We start from the raw sequence: 20,714 nt of genomic DNA on the forward strand, positions 1-20,714 counted from the left end.
ACTTTTACTTATTCATGGTTGAGATAAAAATCCTTAAACATAAATAGCAAGCAATATTGTAAATTAAATCAGAATTTATTGCTAGTTAACTGAAAGAAATGTTAAAAGTATCACAAGCAATGCTGGGTACAGTAGTTCACACCAGTAATCCCAGCATTCTGGGAGGACAAGGTGGGTGGATGGCTTGAGCTCAGGAGTTCAAAACCAGCCTGGGTAACATGGTGAAACCCCATCTCTACCAAAAATAAATAAATAAATAAAGGAAGGAAGAAAAGAAGAGAAAAGGAAAGAAAATAGAAAAGAAAGAAAAAAGTATCACAAGTATTAGGAAATAGCCAATGATGTCAACTTGACTCTATCCTCAGCGACTTTAAGCTTGTCTTTCGGACTCTTGAAGAGTACAGTAATGCTAATGTTGAGGGATGTTAGGCATAGATTATATAGCATATGTCTCTCTCATCATGCTGTCAGGAGCAGTAACAAATTCTGAGCTCTAAAAATGGCACAGATCTCAAGAAGACATGCCAGTCTTCTTTGCCTATCACAAGCAAATAAAAGACAGTTTAACTAACAGAAGAAATGTGGAAAAAATATTAACGAACTAATAATAAGGTATATAAGATGAAAGTAAAAATAAAATATAAGGTTTGAGTTAAAAATCTGTTTAAATTATGTTTAAAGACTTTGAAATGATAAATTTACAACTCCATATGTTATTAATTAAATGAAACAGTAAAGTTAAAAATAAAATTATGTACAGATAATACAATTGAAGTCATAATAAACTAATTGAAAAGGGGAGTTATTAATTTTAACTAATAGTATAGGATATAATCAATAAAATAATCTGTTTTATAAAAATAACAAGCATTCAGAGAAAAATAACTTTAAAGTATAATGAACATGCATTAACCACAATCATGATTAAATGAATGTTAATATGTAATTCTATTTGTTTTAAATTCTTTAAAATTTTGCAGTATAAAGGAACACTTTGAACTTTTGTATTTCTGTTTTGAAGTCAGAATTAGTTTTGACTAATCACTTTTTTCAGTTTTACAATTATATCAATTTATCAATTGTATTTATATTTATCAATTATATTATTTTTCAAATTATTTTTTCCCAGAATTATAATATGATTTTCATCATCCTTTATCTGGCTATTTTTACTTAATACATTTCTGAGATTTATTCACAAAACTTATTCACTTCAACAGATTTAAATAATTCCATGGTTTGAATGAACCAAAAATAAATTATCCATTCCCCTATTAGGGTATATTTAGATTATTTTCAGTCTGCACTATCAGAAACAAATTTACAAAGAATTCTGTTCCAAGTTTCTCCTTGCGAATTTCTTTGCATAACTTTCTTGTGTATGAACTTTGAAATGAGATTCAGAGTTTTACTCTATTAGAAATGTCTATTTCTTTTTATAAAATGTCACACTATTATTTAAAACCACCAAAAACATTGAAAATCCCAATTGTTTTTCCATATTCACAACATGTACTCTGTCTTTTTAAATTTTAATATTTTAAACATATTAAATATTCTTAATTTTTATGTTAATTAAAATTCATAAAGTAAGGTTATAGTTATTTTTAGATATCTTATTTTTATTTTTTAGAAATTGAAATGTCCTGAGTGCTAATGACTTTGAGGTTGTTTTTAAAAATTTCTTTTCCATTTATGTTTTCCTGTCTTTTGAATTGTGCTGACGACTTTTATCACCTTTTTCTTTTTAAAACTGTTCATATTGATTCGTAAAATATTCTACAAATTTTTAAATTCATACCCTGCTGCTTGTATTTAAAAATTTATCTTCCTTGTTCATTGTTTTTAAAATATTTATATTGACTTCTTCTTATTTATAACATTGAAAAAAAACAGCTTAGCTTTTATATGTGTACCATTTAGTGCCATTAAATAAGTCCACAGTATTGTGTATTCATCACCATTGTCTATTTTGTTTTTCTTAATCATCTCAAATCAAAACTTTGTACCCATTAAGCAATAACTCCCAATTCCTTCCTAGGGTGCCTTCAAATCTACATTCTGTGTCTATGAGTTTGTCTATTCTAGGTATTTCATGTAAACCCAGAATCATATGATATTTATCCTTTGTGTCTGGCTTATCTTATTTAGCATAATGTTTCCAGAATTTGAAATAGATGAAGCATGCATGCATTTCAGTCTTTGCTCTTTTGGCTCTCTTTTCTGTATTACAGATATTACTTTTAAATTTTTATAACATAATCTGTTGACAGCTCTGTTGGTGCTCAGCCCATTCTCATCAGCATTCAGTTTTGCACACCAAAAGCTTTATAATATAAACTCTTGTAATATTTTTCCTGAAGTCATTTTTCTGGTCACAGAACAATTTTTTTTTTAAGTACACAAGTGGCAACAAATGCTGAAGTGGTATAGACAATGGTAGTACTTACAAATGAACAGTTATAGACAGAGAGTTGCCAGGTAATACCATAGCTCCCTCACTTTTATGTTGGGATAACTAGAGAGCCCTTATTCTACAGTACTCCCTAATTCCCTAGGAAGATCAAGATCTAGTTGCGCATATGGGTGACTAGCTTGGTAATGCATACATCTCTCTTTTTTCACTCTCCCACTCCTACCAGCATTTCCTGGCATCGCTTCCCAGATAACCCCATTACAGTTGAACTATTGTTTCAGGTCTTGTTTCTGTGGGAATCTAAACAAAAAGAGGTGGTCTATTTGGTATTAGAAGCAGTCTTTAAAAGTAGACAAAGATTCCAGAAAATATTCTGGAATTAGATGCCTTATCAGCAAATGCCTGATAAAGTAGTAAATGATTGCTGGTAGAAATTTTAAGTGTTGATAACTTTGCATGATGCATCTTCACAATTATGGAGACTCCTACTTGTAATATAGGGATAAGCTCTAGGTAAATTAGGATTCACTGACTTAGGCAATAGTTCTAACGATTGAGAAAGATGAGGACAATGAAGCACCGTGGAATAAGTTTGCTACTGTAAATTATAGATACGCTAGAAAATAAACATACTAGGTTCGCCAACTATCAGCTCAGGGCAGAATATGAAAGCCAGAATGCCATCATGGTGGCATTTGAATATCTCTTAATTTTGTCCAACAAGAACACACGTATGCTGGGGGATCTAATGGTGACAGTTAACAGTGTTACAAAGAGACTTAGTTACAGTCTTGGCTAGTATCTACTCTGTGGCCATAGCTCAGAAAAGAAAAAAGTGAGGTACTATGACTTGTAGAGAAGAAATCTTGGATAATGTGCTTAAAAACCACTGAAGTTTAAAGCAAGGTAAGCCATGTTGGCTTTCATTAGTAACCAACATCCCCTTCTAAGAGGAGCTTACACATGGTGCTATGGAAGCGTGCAGCTCAGATCTTCAGTGGAACCTACTGCAGCAGGAGAGTTAACTAACAAACCTAACTGCTTTGGCTCCAGCAACACATTCACACAGAGCTAATGCCTGAACATGGTGGGTGTACTAGGTTCAGACCATTTCTGCTTAACAGGAAACTCCTCCCACAAGAAAATTTGTCTAAAGAAACTGCACATTTTTGGCTGATCTGCATTCTGAAGTTCTTCCTATACACTATCTCCTCTCACTTTCACAGCTGTCAGACCTGTATTACAATGTGAATGTTCTCCCTGCCTATTCTTGCTATCTCCCTCTTCATTCTCTTCAGAACTTCCCCTAATAAATCTTGTAAATTTCTAATTCTGTCATGGCATCTGCTTTGGAAAACTTAAAATGACACATAATTTAAAGGGAGAGGAAGGAAAAAGAAATTAGTTGAAATACAAGAATTACCATTACAACTATTTCCAATTAATAATGACCATATTTTTTAGTGCCATGTATATAACAGGTTAAAATGTATATCTCGTCAGTCAGCACGTCATTGGTGAACTCTGATGATGTCATGAGTGTGATGTGAGAGAGTTCTCAATGCAGTCAAGTGATGGCATGCTAAGAAGTTGAAACTTTCTTATGTAAATTACAATGCATTCAGAACCTCCTAAAGCCAAGTCATATATGTGACACCCACATTTATTAATGGGATAAATTCTTCTGGAAACAGCAGATATAACAACAAAGTTGAAGAGGTAGAGTTTTTAAAGGGTACCTTGAATTAACTATCATGCTCATATCTAGACATTCAGGTATATAACAGCCGATAAGCAAGCCAAGAGTTGATTCTCACAAACTACTTACCAAAAAGCAAGGATTTATTTCAAAATACTATTAATTTTATAGTGATTTTCTTATGTGGTTTGGAATAGATTGCATATAACATAATATTTCACATATACATACAGAACAAATTATTTATCTGGGTCATAAAGTCCAATTGACAGAAATTCTTGAATAGTAGCCTGGACAGCTGCAAGACTTTCATCTATTCTGGTAAATGTGTCACCTGGTAAATGTGTCTAAGTGATACACATTAGACACATGCTTCTTAAAATTTCAATAAATCTGCAAATGACTGCCCCCTTTATTTAGTGTAGTATGCAAAAAGAAACCAATGTGAATTTCTTTCTGAAAGGGAGAGAACTAAAGCCATTGACTATCAGAACTTCAGAAGCTTTATTAAATAAACAGGTTCCTGTTTTCCTTTGAGATTTATTTCTTGCACAGTATCATTCATAGATCCTATTGAGTCATATTATATAGTACCTGATTTTTTTTTGTACTCTTTTTTGCCAGTATGATATTCTGTAGGATGATAAAATGATTAAGAATTCTGCCAAGTAAATCAATCCAGAGTAAGGTGGTTGCAAATACTTGACACAAAAAGAAAAAAAAAATGATAATTATGTGTACTGTTTCCTGGACCAGGTAGTCAGGTGAAGATTCTGGTATTCTCTGATTTTCAGATTTACAACATATTGGTGTTAACCTCATGAAGTTTGGTCTGTCACTCACCAAAACTCATGAGAAATTCCTAGCACTGCAGGTTGTTCACATGAATGGTATACATTCCACAAAATAGGTATTCACATAAAGACAATTAGAGAATGGGTGAAAAGTTATTAAATATAACTTCTCATTTTTTACTTTTGTGTATATTATAATATCATAATAAACAGTAAATAATTATCTGGATTAGCAATTAAAAGGTACCCAACAATGTAAATTATTTATTTAAAAATTGTTATTGTTTAGGTTAAAAGAATTTTTCTCCATATCTTGCTTTTATGCTTGTAAGTGTAATTTAAACTCAATTTTAAGGGACAAAGTATAATCTGGATGAAAGCTGGTATCAAAAATGCAAGCATCTATATTAGAAGTTATGTCAATAGTCTCAAAGTTAATGGAAATATAACAAAATTATTTATGGCTCAACAACTGCCCCAGTGCCGGATGAGATTTATGAATAGATGTCTTATCTACATGATTCTAGTGTTACAGTCAGTTTTTCTCTGTGTGTCCTTGTTTTGCTCTGATATTTTCTACTAATTGACATTCCATATCTTGAGTTTGAATGCCTTGGATGAGCATCTGCTTTCACAACTTAGACATCTAACATACCATATTTCTAAAGGACTGTAAGATCTTAGGACCAGTACTTATGGCATTGGGCAAATACAGTCTACTCTCTTTGGGTCAGGCACCCATTCCTGGACCAAGAAGATTTGATAGAGATTGCAGGAACTGCAGATACAGTACATGTAACACTGTATAAAAAGAACCTTTGAAAGCTTATTTAAATTATAGTGAGGAATGTGACGAATGTCATGATGGCCAACGTATCTCAAAATAACGTAACTTAGATTATTTCCAAGATTTTTAGTCATACCTTCTACTTATCTGTTATTGTAAACATAGGAGATTTCTCAATAATTTTCATAGTTCAGTTCAGTGATTCTTTAAGGCATTGTACACTTATTAATTGCAATATTTATTCACCAGTGGATAAATTTATTTACTAGAGAGAAATTTGGATACAGTGAGATTTTGGTGGGGTACATTAAAGTACCTTTTAAATGAGCACCCAAGTTATTCCAATACAGATTGTCTGATTTCAATCCTCAAAGAAGAAAAAAGAATGGTTAGACCTACTAGGATGGCTAAGAATTCATATAAATGACTGCAATTCCCACCTTTACTCAGAGCAAATTTGATTTTTTTATTCCTAGCTAAAGCTCTTAGAAAATTTCTAGCTGAGACCACATTGTCCCAAAAGACCTCTGGCAGTCCCTGCCAGAAAATATGATTGCAATGAATATCAGCTTGTTTTCTCTTGGTGGTACTGCAGTCACTCAGTGTGACTTGAATGGATACAGTTTGGTTTCTTGACGAACTGGACGACTTTACCTTGTGATGAAATCTGGAGCTATCTGACCAAATGACATTTGCTGTCATAACTCAATCTTGTACTGTTTGAGTGTTCATGGAACCCTCTGCCCTATTTCTTAACGCTATTGATGTCATAAACTTTCATTTACCAAAGGCTGTATCTCCAAAAGAGAAAAATCAAGCATAGGTCATTTTAATGCAAGGATTCAATCAACTTTTCAATTTTAACTTGATAGAACTAACTAATTTGAGCACTTTTACTCACTCACAACATTCTATTTTATCCTTCAGAAGAGTTGATATAATTTTATCCTTATCTGTATCTGTCAAAAAATGAATTTACCTACCTGCTCACCACCTAAATGGGCGTATAAGTATCTTGCTGTCTTGACTAATCTGCTTGCATTATTGTATGCTCTGTATGTATGTGTCAATTATACATTGATAAAATTTATATCTATAGATAGAAGATACCAATGTAGGTACATATATAGTAGGGATAGATAGATGATAGATAGATAGATAGATAAGTGATAGATAAATAGATAGATCCTAGTATTCTGACTCTTATACATCTTCTGTGTATGCTATTTCAATTCAGACTACTTAATGCTAGGCTTCTCTTTAACTGAAGTAAATATTTTCAATCTAGACAAAATTATTCCTATTTTCTGGATGATGTGAAAAGTCTATCATGAGTAACACAAAATTAACACCATCAGTAAAAAATAAAAAAGGACTAGAAGGCATAACCTAGGTAATTATAGCAGACTCTTAATTCATATGATTTTCCTTTTATGAAGAGCAATTTAATTTGTATAAAACTAGTGTCTGGTTGTTAAACTCTGGCACCGTTCAATTAATTGACTCTCTAAGGTTTAAATATTATTTAAACAGTAAAAATTGTTGGATTTTTACATTACCAAAAGATAGAACTATATTGAATTATCCAGTAGAACTCTATAAATTATTATGTACTTTTAAAAGGGGAGTGAAAGTATATAATGAAATAACATTTATTATGTAACAGAAGGAGAAATATGGACTAGAAAAAGAAGAGCAGCCTGAAGAGTCAGGATTATGATGGGAGTGGGTAGTGATGCACTTAGGTGAACCTCATTAAGAAAGGGTCATTAGAGAAAAGGCATGAAAGCAGTGAAGAACTTGGTTACAGGGATGTCAGAGGAAAAGTGGCCGAGAACAAAGTTACAGCAGCCTAAGTCTTTAAGATATGAGAGTACAGGATCTGCTTGAGGAAGACCAAGGGAATAGCCAAAGCTTGAGTAGAGAGAGTGAACAACAGAGAAGTTAAAGAGCTAACTTCTGTGCAGACCATGTTAGATTTGATCATAAGGACTTGAGGCAATCATAAGAATTTCACATTTTCTGTGTGAAATAGGGTGGAATGAAAGAGAAACAGAACAAATATCCTAACAACCTGTAGGCATAGAGCTTTTTTTTTTTTTTTTTTTTTTTTTTTTTTTTTTTTTTTTTTTTTTTTTTTTTTTTTTTTTTTTTTTTTTTTTTTTTTTGCATTTTTTTACATTTATTTTATGCAATATCTTGTATTGAATAGCATTGAATGTTAACTTCTTATAAAATGTGTTTTTGAATTAACCTGAAATTTCAAATATTGTGTAATATTGCTCTAGATAAGAAATATATTTTTTAAACCAAATCAGGTCTTGAAGGAATTAATAGGATCTAGTATTTGATGACACAACAGGGTGACTACAGTCAACAATAATTTATTGTATATTTTAAAATAAATAATGACATCAAAATGACAAATGCTTGAGGTGATTGATACCCCATTTAATCTGATGTAATTATTATACAGTGTATGCCTGTATCAAAATATTCCATATATTCCATAAATATAGACATGATATGGTTTGGCTGTGTCCCCATCCAAATCTCAACTTGAACTATCTCTCAGGATTCCCGTATGTCTTGGGAGGGATCCAGGAAGAGGAAATTGAATAATGGGGGCTAGTCTTTCCTGTGCTATTCTCATGATAGTTAATAAGTCTCATGAGATCTGATGGGTTTATCAGGGGTTTCCACCTTTGCTTCTTCCTCATTTTCTGTTGCCGCTGCCATGTAAGAAATTGCTTGCACCTCTTGCCATGATTCTGATGCATTTTCAGCCACATGGAACTGTAAGTTCAATAAAACTTCTTTCTATTCCAAGTCTCAGGTATGTCTTTATCAGCAGTGTGAAAACAGAATAGTACAGTAAATTTGTACCAGTAGAGTGGGTGCTGCTGAAAAGATACCCAAAATTGTGGAAGCAGCATTGGAACTATGAAAGAGGCAGAGGTTGGAACCATTTGGAGGACTTGAAGAAGACAAGAAAATGTGGGAAAGTGTGAAACTTCCTAGAGACTTGTTGAATGGCTTTGCCCAAAATGCTCGCAGTGATATGGACAATAATGTCTAGGCTGAGGGGGGTCTCAGATGGAGATGAGGAACTTGTTGGGAACTGGATTGAAGGTGACTCTTGTTATGTTTTAGAAAAGAAACTGGTAGCATTTTGCCTCTGCCCTAAAGATTTGTGAAACTTTGAACTTGAGAAAGATGATTTAGGGCATCTGGTGGAAGAAATTTCTAAGCAGCAAAGCATTCAAATGTAACTTGGGTTCTGTTAAAGGCATTCAGTTTTACAATGGAAGCAGAACATAAAAGTGAAAAATTTGCAGCCTGACTATATGATAGAAAAGAAAAACTCATTTTATGGAGAAAAATTCAAGCTGGCTGCAAAATTTACATAAGTAGCAAGAAGCCTAATGTTAATTCCCAAGAACATGAGTAAGATGTCTCTGGGCCATGTCAGAGACCTTCATGGCAGCCCCTCCCATCACCAGCCTGGAAGCCCAGGAGGAAAATGTGGTTTTATGGACTGGGCCCAGGGTCACCAGTACTGTGTGCAGCTTAGGGACTTGGGGCTCTGTGTCCCAGCCACTCCAGGCATGGCTGAAAGGGGCCAATGTACAGAGCTCAGGCTATGGCTTCACAGGGTGGAAGCCTGAACCCCTGGAAGCTACCACGTGGTGTTGAGCTGGCAGGTACACAGAAGTAAAGAACTGAGGTTTGGGAACCTCCACCTAGATTTCAGAAGATGTGTAGAACTGCTTGAATGCCCAGGCAAAAGCTTGCTGCTAGGGTGGGGCCCTAATGGAAAAAAACTCTGCTAGGACAGTGCAGAATGGAAATGTAGGGTTGGAGCCCCCACATAGACCCCCTACTGGGCCACTGCCTAGTTGAGCTGTGAGAAGCGGGCCACCATCCTTCAGACCCCAGAATGGTAGATCCGCCAACAGCTCGCACCATGTGCCTGAAAAAGCTGGATACTCAATGCCAGCGCATGAAAGCGGCTTGGAGGGAGGCTGTATCCTGCAAAGCCACAGGGGTGGTGCTTCCCAAGACCCTGGAAACCCATGTCTTGCATGAACGTGTCCTGGATGTAAGACCTGAGGTCAAAGGAGGTCATTTTGGAGCTTTAAAATTTGATTGCCTACTTGAATGGGCCCTCATTGTTTTGGCTAATTTCTCCCATTTGGAAAGGCTGTATTTACCCAATACGTGTATCCCTATTGTATTTAGGAAGTACCTAGCTTGCTTTTGTTATTAGAGGCTCATAGGCAGAAGGGACTTGCCTTGTCTCAGATGAGGTTTTGGGCTGTTGACTTTGAGGTTAATGCTAAAATGAGTTAACATATTCTGGGACTATTGAGAAGTCATGATGGGTTTGGAAATGTGAGGACATAAGATTTGGTAGGGCCAGGGGTGTAATGATATGGTATGGCTTTGTTCCCACCCAAATCTCGAATTGCACCTCCCAGAATTCCCACATGTTCTAGGAAGGACTCGGGGAGAGGTAATTGAACCGTGGGGGCTGGTCTTTCTTGTTCTTTTCTCATGATAGATAATAAGTCTCGTGAGATCTGATGGGTTTATCAGGGGGTNTTGCTGCCACCATGTAAGAAGTGACTTTCACTCCCTGCCATGATTCTGAGGCCTCCCCTGCCATATGGAACTGTAAGTTCAATTAAACCTCTTTTTCTTCCCAGTCTTGGGTATGTCTTTATCAGAAGCATGAAAACAGACTAATACAGACACCTTCTATGTACCCATAAAAATTAAAAAATTAAAAAATGAAATCTAGTAAAGCAAGTACTACTTACCAGACAGCCGTAAATAGCTAATAGCTAGCAATATAAAATGTTTTTTAAGAAAATTGAATTTGCTAAAGATAATGACATTAACTAGGAGTACAGATGTAAGAAAGACATTTTATGATAAACATTTTTCCATATGTTTAGTACATTGTTGATATGATTTTTCCTAAATTTCTGCTATGATTTTCTATTAGTCACACTTTGAGCAATTATAAATTAATCATTGCTTCTTCAATCAGATGTTCTTATTCTTTCTCCTGTTTTCAAATTTGCCATCAGGAATATATTCTGTATAAAAACATTTCCTACAACCTAGTGCACAATCCAATAGGTTTTATGTTTTGTAATTAGGGGTTACTTCCTTTAAATAGTGATATATCTATTTCTAATAATGTTCTTTTTTCTCATAGTAAGCAAGCATTATATTTATTATTTATATTCAAACCCATGATTGATATGATTTTAAATTTTAAGATAAACATAAATTCTGCACAAATTCCTATCACTTTCATAATGACATGTAAAATAATAAAACAGCATACAGAAATCCTGTACATCAGTGAAAAAAATGAGCACATTAGTAATGTATACAGCATTTAGGTTTCAAATGTGCCATAAAAAATGTTGAAAAATTTACAACTTATGCATATGTACAGGATTTTATTATATTAATTAAAACATTTAGTCTAAAATATATACAGTTAGAGAAGATTAGGATAATTGCACAATATAAAGCAGGAAAATATTTTAAAAGTGCTTCATTTCAGATAATAGAGATAGAAATACAAGATTTAAAATTACAAACATGGAAAACAAACGTATGGGAATACTCTGATGTGGTAGTCATTAGCTGATAACCCATGATATAGAGCAAATAAAAATGTGATGTGTTGATTTCAGAGCCATATTCATAAAGAATGCTAGATGTTTCTCTGTAAATGATTCCACATGCCATTGATGAGAATACAAAACCTAAAAACATTAAAAGTATGATTTTAGACAGACTGATGTAAATCAGTAATCTATGTGTTTGTACTGTGATTAATATTTTAAGGAAATTTGCATAAAAATTTAAGTATTTAAGTATTATTACATAATACTGCTTTATATACCTATAAGAAAATTGCTAGGGCATTTTTTGCCTTTGAATATAATTAGTTCTGTATATCTCTCTCTCTTTCATTTTGTATAACTAGAAATATAGCTGTGTCTAGAAAAAAAATTAGGAATCTTTTTACAGATATTATGTTTTTAACCAGGGAGGCACATACTATTTTTTAATTTTTTTTCAATTTATTCAAAGATTTAAGTGTTTAAATGGCAATTATGAAAATAAGTTTTAAGATAAAAGCTTGGCAGTATATCAGCCTATAATAAATACAGATTGGTTGTCATATTAATGGCCAATGGTATTGTGAGTTTAATTTTTTTCTTTAAAGCAGGAGTCAATATACAGAGGACAAGTTATGGTAATAACATATCAGCAAAATGGCAGCATAGATAATGCCAAGTTCTTTAAAATCAAGTTGTAAATTTGTGAGTGTTTAGTCACCATACAGTCACCATACTGATTTGGTGATTATCCATTTATACACAGTGCTGTATAATTTCTATTTCTTTGCTTGAGTAAATTCCCTCTGTATAGTTACATGAAATAACAGAATGGCAAAAAATGCAATGCATAGCTGCAAATTATATTTAAAATTTTAAATGACAGTTTATTTGGTATACTATAGAATGTTAGAGAAACTCAGTTTTCAGCTATTTAAATTAAAACATCTAAGTAGAAAATATGTCAGTTGCTAACTAAAGAGCCACTCATAGCTACCCATATTTAATGTAATCAACAGCTTTACTCATGTATTCCTGATTTACAATTATTTAAAGAAAAGATATTTTGCATTGAATTTTTTAATGTTGTGGTATAATTTATATATACAAAAGTGAACATATCAAATACAGAGCTCAATTAATTTTACACATATAAATACTGTGTAACCATCACTCAGTTCAAAATATAAAACACTGCCAGTAGCCTGGGAGTATTTCTTATGTCCCTTCTAAGTTAATATCACTCCCGGAGGTAATTACAATTCTAGCATCTATCACTCTGCTATAATTTTACCAATTCTTGAATGTCATATAAATAGAATTAGATAGTATATTACTCTCTTGTGTGTGACTAGGCTTTTGCCTATCATTATATTTGTAGGATTCATCATGTTGTTGCATCAAGGAATGCACCACAATTTATGAATTTATTCTGAGACTAAAAATACTTGTGTCATTTTAAAAGTTTGGGGCTATTATAAATAAAACTGCTATGAATATCTGTGTACTTTGGTTTGCTTGTTTGTTTCATGAACATGGGCACTCATTTATCAGGGACTTATAAATATTAATGAAAATTGTGTATATTATAGGCCTATATTTGGTTGAAGTTGCTACTGTTAGTATTTCTAATTGGAAATTTCCACTTCTACAGGCAATAAATAGCAGGCCCAAGCAGAGCAAATCCGTGTCAATATTTTCTATTTGCATTACATTTCTTTGTATCCATTTGTAATGGGTATAAAATATTTTCGATGATATCCCATAGTGGTTTTAATTTACATTTCTCTGGTGAGTAATGGTACTGAGAACTTTGTCAATACGTGTATTCTTCTCCTGTAATCCTATTTAAAGTATCTGTCCCAGATATGTCCCCTTCTTTTGAGTTGTTTGCCTATTTATTATTGATTTGTATGTGGTTTGTGCATTCTGGATAGAAGGATTTTTTTGTCATTTATATACACATTATCAATATGTGACATTCATATCAATTAAAAGTTTCTAAGACTAAAATGTTATTCTATGCCAGTTCCTTTGTTATGCCTTATAGTAAGCAGAATTTAGGACTAATGTATACTTTGCATAAAATAACCAATGACTTCAGATAAAAATGTGTATAATGTATCATGGCAAATTTGTAAGGAAAAAAATACTCTCATAAATGGTACATAATATATTTTCTAAGGTATAAAGAAATACATATATACACAGATACACATATATTTATTTCATCCTACATATTCTCATACATATAAATATTTATATGCACATTTTACTAGAAGAATGTGCATATAAACAATGAAGTTTAATTTTGACTTTTTAAAGTTTCAAAATTAGCTGCAAAGAGATCTTTTCTGCTAAAAATACTATGTTACACATTTAACTACAGAAGTTATAATTATTATAACCATGTTGTTATACATTATGTTGTTTTTATACTTTTCTGAAGTTTCTACTCTTGTTATCACTTTATTTCCGTTGGGAAAATTCTTTTTTGCATGTCCTAATGGTAGATCTGATTGTGGCAAAATTTCTTAGTTTTTCATTGTCTGAGAATGCCTTCCTTTTTTACCTCTAAAGGAAAGCTTCACCTGACAGATTTACTATTGGCAATTCTCTAATCTGGAAGTTAAAAATTTATTTCACGATTTGCTTTTGGTCTCAGTGGTTTCAGATGAGAAGTGGGCTGCCATTTGAACTTGCATTCCTCTAAAGATTATGTGTTGCTTCTCTGTGGTTCATCTTAAAGTTTCTTTTATATTTATTTTTTTCTAGAGTTTTTACAAGTATAATATTTGTATGTTTGTTAAATGTTTTTTGTTTGTTTTTAATTATCTTCGGGGTTTGCTCAGGTTCTTAAGTATATGGATTTATGTCTAAACAAATTTGAATATTTTCAGATATTACTTCTTCAAATACTTATCCTGCCCTTTCATTTTTCCCTCTCCTTCCTGGACCCCAATGTTATAGATACCAAATCTTTTGCTACTAATTCACATATCATTTAGACTCTCTATTTTTAGTCTATTTTTCTGTATTGTTAAGATTGAGCAAACACTATTGATAAGTCTTCCAGTTCAATAATTCTATTCTCTGCCACCATCTCCATTCTATTATGGAACTTATCTAGCAAGGTTTTATTTCAGTTATTTCAAGTTTCTGTTTTATAATACCTTTTACTCTCAGAGTCATGTGATGGTTGCATTTGTTAAATTATGTTCAGGATATTTAGGTATACTTTGTGGAAGAAGTGGGTGGGGAAGTGGTAGTAGAGGCCAGAAAAATAAATCCATATAAGCCTTTCCCAAACCCAGAAGTTTAATTTTGACTTTTTAAAGTTTCAAAATTAGCTGCAAAGAGATATTTTCTGCTAAAAATACTATGTTACATATTTAACTACAGAAGTTATAATTATTATTGCAAACAGTGTACTTCTCTTTCCCTCTGCTTTATTTCTGAACATCTAATGATCAAAATAAAGTAGAAAAATAGATATGGATATAATAATACATTTACCTTAATCTTTTATAGTCATGAGACATATAGAACTGATGTGAAATATTATTCTTATGGCTCCACAGCCAAAGTTTCTAGAAAAGAAAAGTAAAAGTAATTTGTCAGTTTTATAAATAAAATTTTACAAAACTGATTTATATATGGCTTCCCAGAACCTATGGCATATTCATTTATATTATAGCATAACAAGGCCTCTGAGGATAGAGCTTTTTGTGATTCTGTTTTATTAAATGTCAGAAAGTGTAATGTTGAAAGCTTATGCTGAAGACTCATGTAGTGTAATCTACCATTACCATCTAGCCTCTTTCTCTCTCTCTCTCTGAAACACACACACACACACAAACACACATTTTCCAAAGACACTCTATTAAAGATTTATGCTATCATGCAAACTTTATATCAGCAAATTCACTAATGGCTTTTACCAGTGAATCCCTCAGGAAGGTGTCTGCCTTTTAAATGTCAAAAACTAGCTCTTAAACTTCAACAAAGCAGAAATTTGGTGTGAAAAGTGTAAAAGCAAAAGTTGAAATAATACGTTAAAAAAAATCTCAGTGCTAATAATTCAACAACCTTGCTCTTCTATGGTAAGTTAAACAGAGCTCAGTGTTGTAACCCAAACTGACCATACAGCAGCTTACCACATATCAAGATGCGTGATAGCATATTTGTTGCATAGTCTCAAAAGAAATTTTAAAAAGACCATACTATAATTTAAGCTTACCAACTTCCTTCCTTAACATGTTTTCCAAGCCAAAATTTTATTTTTGCATATTCAGAGCCACATTGTAATTTTAAAATATAAAAGTAGAGATTCTCTCAAGATAGCCTATTTGCTGTAATCCCGGTTAACTTATAAAACAAAAAGAGAAAAAAGAGAAGTGTCTTTAAATCCATGTACCTCAATAGTGATTTTTGAGTCAGTGTTATAAGATATTAAACACATGCAGAGTTTAACATTTGGCATGTGTTTTCCTAAATATCTAACTCATTTCATTTAAAAAGTAAATCTACAAGATGTGGCTATTATCATCACCATTTTAAATATAAAGATATAAATACACATTAAATTGTCATTGGCAATGTTTTCTATGAAAACATGATATTCCCCCTTACTCAAGTCCTATAAAAATAAATTCTAGGAAGATTAAAAATTAAATGTGATAGCAAAGAAATATGATTTTTAAATGGTAATATGTAAGAATATCTTCATGGCATTTTTAGAGAAATATTTTTAAATAAAAAATATAACTTAAAAGTTATAAGTTAACCACATTGAAATTAAGAATTTATCTTCATTGAAAGACGCAAGAAAATGAACAAAAATACAAATCATCAAGTGGGAGAAAATATGTTCAATACATATAAGCACCATGGCCTAGCATTAAGTAGACACAAAGGAAACAAAGTTAATAAGAAAAAGACAATAAACAACCCAATTGGAAAAAATGACCAGAGTTGTTTAGAATTCACAAAAGATTGACTCCAACTGGCTAATAAACATAAAAAGTGTTAACTCTTATTGATGATCGAGAAAATACAAATTAAAACTACAGTGCTACCCAACCATGTACTTATCATATTGGCTAAAACTAAATAGATAAGTAGAAGGAGATTAAGATCTCTCATACGCTTTTGGAGAGTGTGGTAAAACCTCATTAGAAAAAAATTTAAATATTGATGTAAATCTTAAGATAGACATACTCTATGACTCAGCAAACCTAACTATCTTAAAAACCCCATTGGATAAATATACAAAAATATTCATTACAAATTTTTGACTAATTATCTCAAGTAATAACCAAAATTTCATTTCTTAAATAATGGATAATAAATTGCCATAAATTTTATAATGTAATATTATACAGCAACAATGATAATTAATAAGTAACAGCTGTAAGAATTGAGGTGGATAAATTTTTTAAAAAATAATATTGAGTAAAATAGATTAAACTCAATTTAGTTTGATTCATCTATATAAATTAACAAAAGAGATGTGTTAATTTTCTGTTGCTGCTGTAGTAAATTGCCACAAATTTAGTGGTTAGAAAAACTCACAAATTTATTATTTTTTTGTTTTGTAGGTTAGACTTTAACATTGGTTTTATTGGATTAAAATTTAGATATTGATAAGGCTGTGTTATAGTCTGCTAGCCCTAGGAAAAAGTCAACTGTAAGAGACTGCAGACATTCCTTGGCTACTGTTCTCTTTCTTCCATTTTCAAGGCAAAAATTAACTTCTCTCTGTGCCATTATTGTATATTCACATCCCTCTAATTTTAAAGATTCATGTGATTAAACTTGGTACAGCTAGATAATCCAGGATAATCTTTCCATTTTAAGGTTATTAAATAACATTTGAAAAGTCTTCTTGCCATATAAGATCACATATTTTCCGATTCCAGGGATTACGGCATGGGCATCTTTGGGAGAACATTATTTTGCCTACCATAAGAGGCAAGGGCAGATTATATTGTCCATGGAAAAAGATACAGTTAAGAAAACAATAAAGATATAGAGAACATAGGTATCACAAAATTCTAGTAGGAAAGTTTTGCATAGAAAATGGTATCTTAGGTCACAGAGAACAATGCACTATTTATTGATTTAGGAGGTCATTACATTGCCATTTATTGTATAAAATATTAAATTTCACATTTATGTTTTATGTACTTTACATATAATCTATTAGTTTTAAAGCTAAAACTAATTAGTTTTAATACTAATAAATTAGTTTTAATACTAAAACTAAATTAATAATAGAGTATATGGGATTTCAAATTGAGATAGGAACACTCTTTTGGAATCACTGCTGCTATTTTGGCTACACAGTGATGAGTTGAATTGTTTTTGGCAGTGTATAAGGAAGGAAAGACATAATAGATTAGTGGGATATTTCAGAATAGTATTCACAACAGATTTTTATAGTTTGTAAACTTTGTAATTTTGCTATTTTTCTCCCTTTCTTTTTAGCAGAGTTTACACATCTCTCTAGTGATTCATATAACGATTGATTATATAATCTTTCTGAGAATCTTGAAATGACATCACTTAAGCCATGTTTGAGATGACAGTGTTGAGTAAGAGTCATTATGTCTGAATTTATTAATATTTTTCACTTACACTTTCTATTAGGTACAATTTCTCTTTGTTATCTTAAGTATGACAGATAATGATTCTCACTATACTTCCTTTGTATAAATATCACTGTCCTAAATATTTGACTATAATAGTTAAATAATGCAAAAATCTTAGATGCCAAATAAAATGTGATGCAGTTTAAAATATCCCAAAACAAATAACACACATTATTGACAGTAATTTTAAATATCATAAATTTTAAATTTTAATATAATTTCAAACACTTTAAGCTAATTATTTACATATTTTAAAAAGTTATTATTTTGTTCTATGAGTATAATCTTTCTGCATTTTGTTAACTCAGTTTAGTTAATCTTACCTAACCAATTTCTTCCTGTGTTCAAAACTTTTAAAAATAACTCCAAAAGTGTTAAAATGTTTGGCATCTCTTTAATATACACAGGTCTGTCAGACAAAAAAGGAGAAATACTATTTTAGATTAAGAGACAGATAGAAAATAGTAGATAAAATAATACTGATTTCAGAGGGCAGGTAACTGACGATCCTAATATTAACCAAGTTTTTTGTTTGTTTGAGATGGAGTCTCCCTCTGTTGCTCCTGCTGGAGTGCAGTGGTGCGATCTCCTCCTCTTGGTTTCAAGCAATTCTCCTGCCTCAGCCTCTGGAGTAGCTGAGACTACAGGTCCTTGACATCATGTTCAGCTAATTTTTTGGTATTTTTGGTAGAGACAGGGTTTTACCATTTTGGCCAGGCTGGTCTCGAACTCCTGACCTAAAGTGATCCACCTGCCTTGGCCTCCTAAAATGCTGGGATTACAAGCTTGAACCTGTAGTCAAGTTACATATACATTGGCAAATATGCTATTTAAACTTTCTCTTTCATAATGCCTAAATTGTAAAATCTTGCAATTTATTAGTATATGCTAAGAGTTGTTGTGACATCAGGTGAGGAAAAAAGGCTAATGGAGCAAATCAATCGGCTAAAAGGATCAAATAACTCAGTCATGATTGGTAGTTACTAGTGGATTCCAAATGAGAAACTTTTTAAAGAAAAGTTTGTGGACATATTTTTTCTTCAAAAATAAATGTGATAAGTATGCTTATTTAATAGCAAAATATTCTCAAAATTTATACAATTGTTTATATGGTAAACATATTATGCAATAAAATAAACGGGCTGATTAAATCACGTTAATATTAATTGAAAATGAATTTAGCATTTTCTTTATTCACTATAAATATTTTGGGTAATTTTTATGGCTTTTATTGTTTAGTAGGCTCAATAAGAATCACGCTAGCAAGGATGTTTCACTCGAAACAAGCTCCTTTCATTGTTTAGATCAAGTATCTCAGCTAGTCTCTTGAAAATATTTGCTCAAGGAAAGGAAAAGAAGAAGGAGAAAGGAAAGAGAAGGAAAATGAGGACATGGAGGGAAAGGAGAAAGAGAAGTAGAAATAATTATCTCTCTGAGTATAAAGAGTGTGAAAAATAATAAGCAAAGATTGTTATAAATGCAAGAAAAGAAAATGGTAGCACAAATTTGATATAGTACATCTGGTTTTGCTCCTGAACTAATAATTTTAAGCAAGGTGTCACAAAATCAGATGCCTGCCTGCAGGCTATATGAATATATGATCAGTCTGGGTGTAATAAAATAATAAGAATTGGTGTCACAAACAGAAAATTGCTTGCTCTGTCTTAGGGCTAACCCCATTCAATTTGTGTTTGTTTTTAAACACTGCTGTAATAAAATGACTCCATATTACATTTGCCCTCCAAGGCGAGCAGTTTATCACCCCTTTGAGAAGAAAATAATTTTCTGTATTTTTATCCACATTGTGTTTCAAAGATATTTTGCCATCAATATTTATGGACAGGACAATTATATTGCTCCAAGGTTTTTCATGAAGTGGTAAAATATTAAGGGTACATATTCTCGCCTAAAGTAGTAGACCTAAAAGCTAATTGAAGAATTATATTGAAATAAAAGAAAAGATGGTATAAATAGGGCCAAAATAAGAAAACTAGGGGATAGAGAGAAGGAAAACTTATTCACACTTCAGGCTAGTAGTCCATGATATCAAAAAAGCTGAAATATCATTTCAGCATTAACCCAAAAGTCCAAGTCCAAAGTCTCACCTAAGAAAAAGCAAGTACCTTCTGCCTATGAGCCTGTAAAATCAAAAGCAATTCAGTTACCTCCTAGATACCATGGGGGTACAGGCATTGGGTAAATGTTCCCATTCCAAATGGGAGAAATTGACCAGAACAATTGGGCCACAGGCCCCATGCAAGTTCAAAACACAGCAGAGCCAACATTAAATCTTAAAGCTGCAAAATGATCTCCTTTGACTCCATGTTTTAAATCCAGGTAATGCTGATGCAAGAGTTGAGCTTCCATGGTCTTGGGCTGCTCCGCCTCTATGTCTTTGCTAGGTATAGCCCTTAGGCTGGTTTCATGGGCTGATTTGAGTATCTGTAAATTTTTCACGCACATGGTGCAAACTGTCAGTGGATCTACCATTCTGGGGTCTAGAAGACAGTAGCTCTCTTCTTACAGCTCCTCTAGGCAGTGCCCCAGTGGGAACTCTGTGTGGGGTTTCCAACCTCACATTTCTCCTCTGCACTGCACTGGTAGAAGAGCTCCATGAGGGCTCTTCCCCTGCAACAGATTTCTGCCTGGACATCCAGGCATTTCTATAATTATCTTCTTAAATCCAGGAAGAGGTTCCCAAATCTTAATTTTTTTTT

Source organism: Cebus imitator, unplaced genomic scaffold (genome assembly GCF_001604975.1).
Source record: "Cebus imitator isolate Cc_AM_T3 unplaced genomic scaffold, Cebus_imitator-1.0 Scaffold114, whole genome shotgun sequence".
Classification (NCBI taxonomy): domain Eukaryota; kingdom Metazoa; phylum Chordata; class Mammalia; order Primates; family Cebidae; genus Cebus; species Cebus imitator.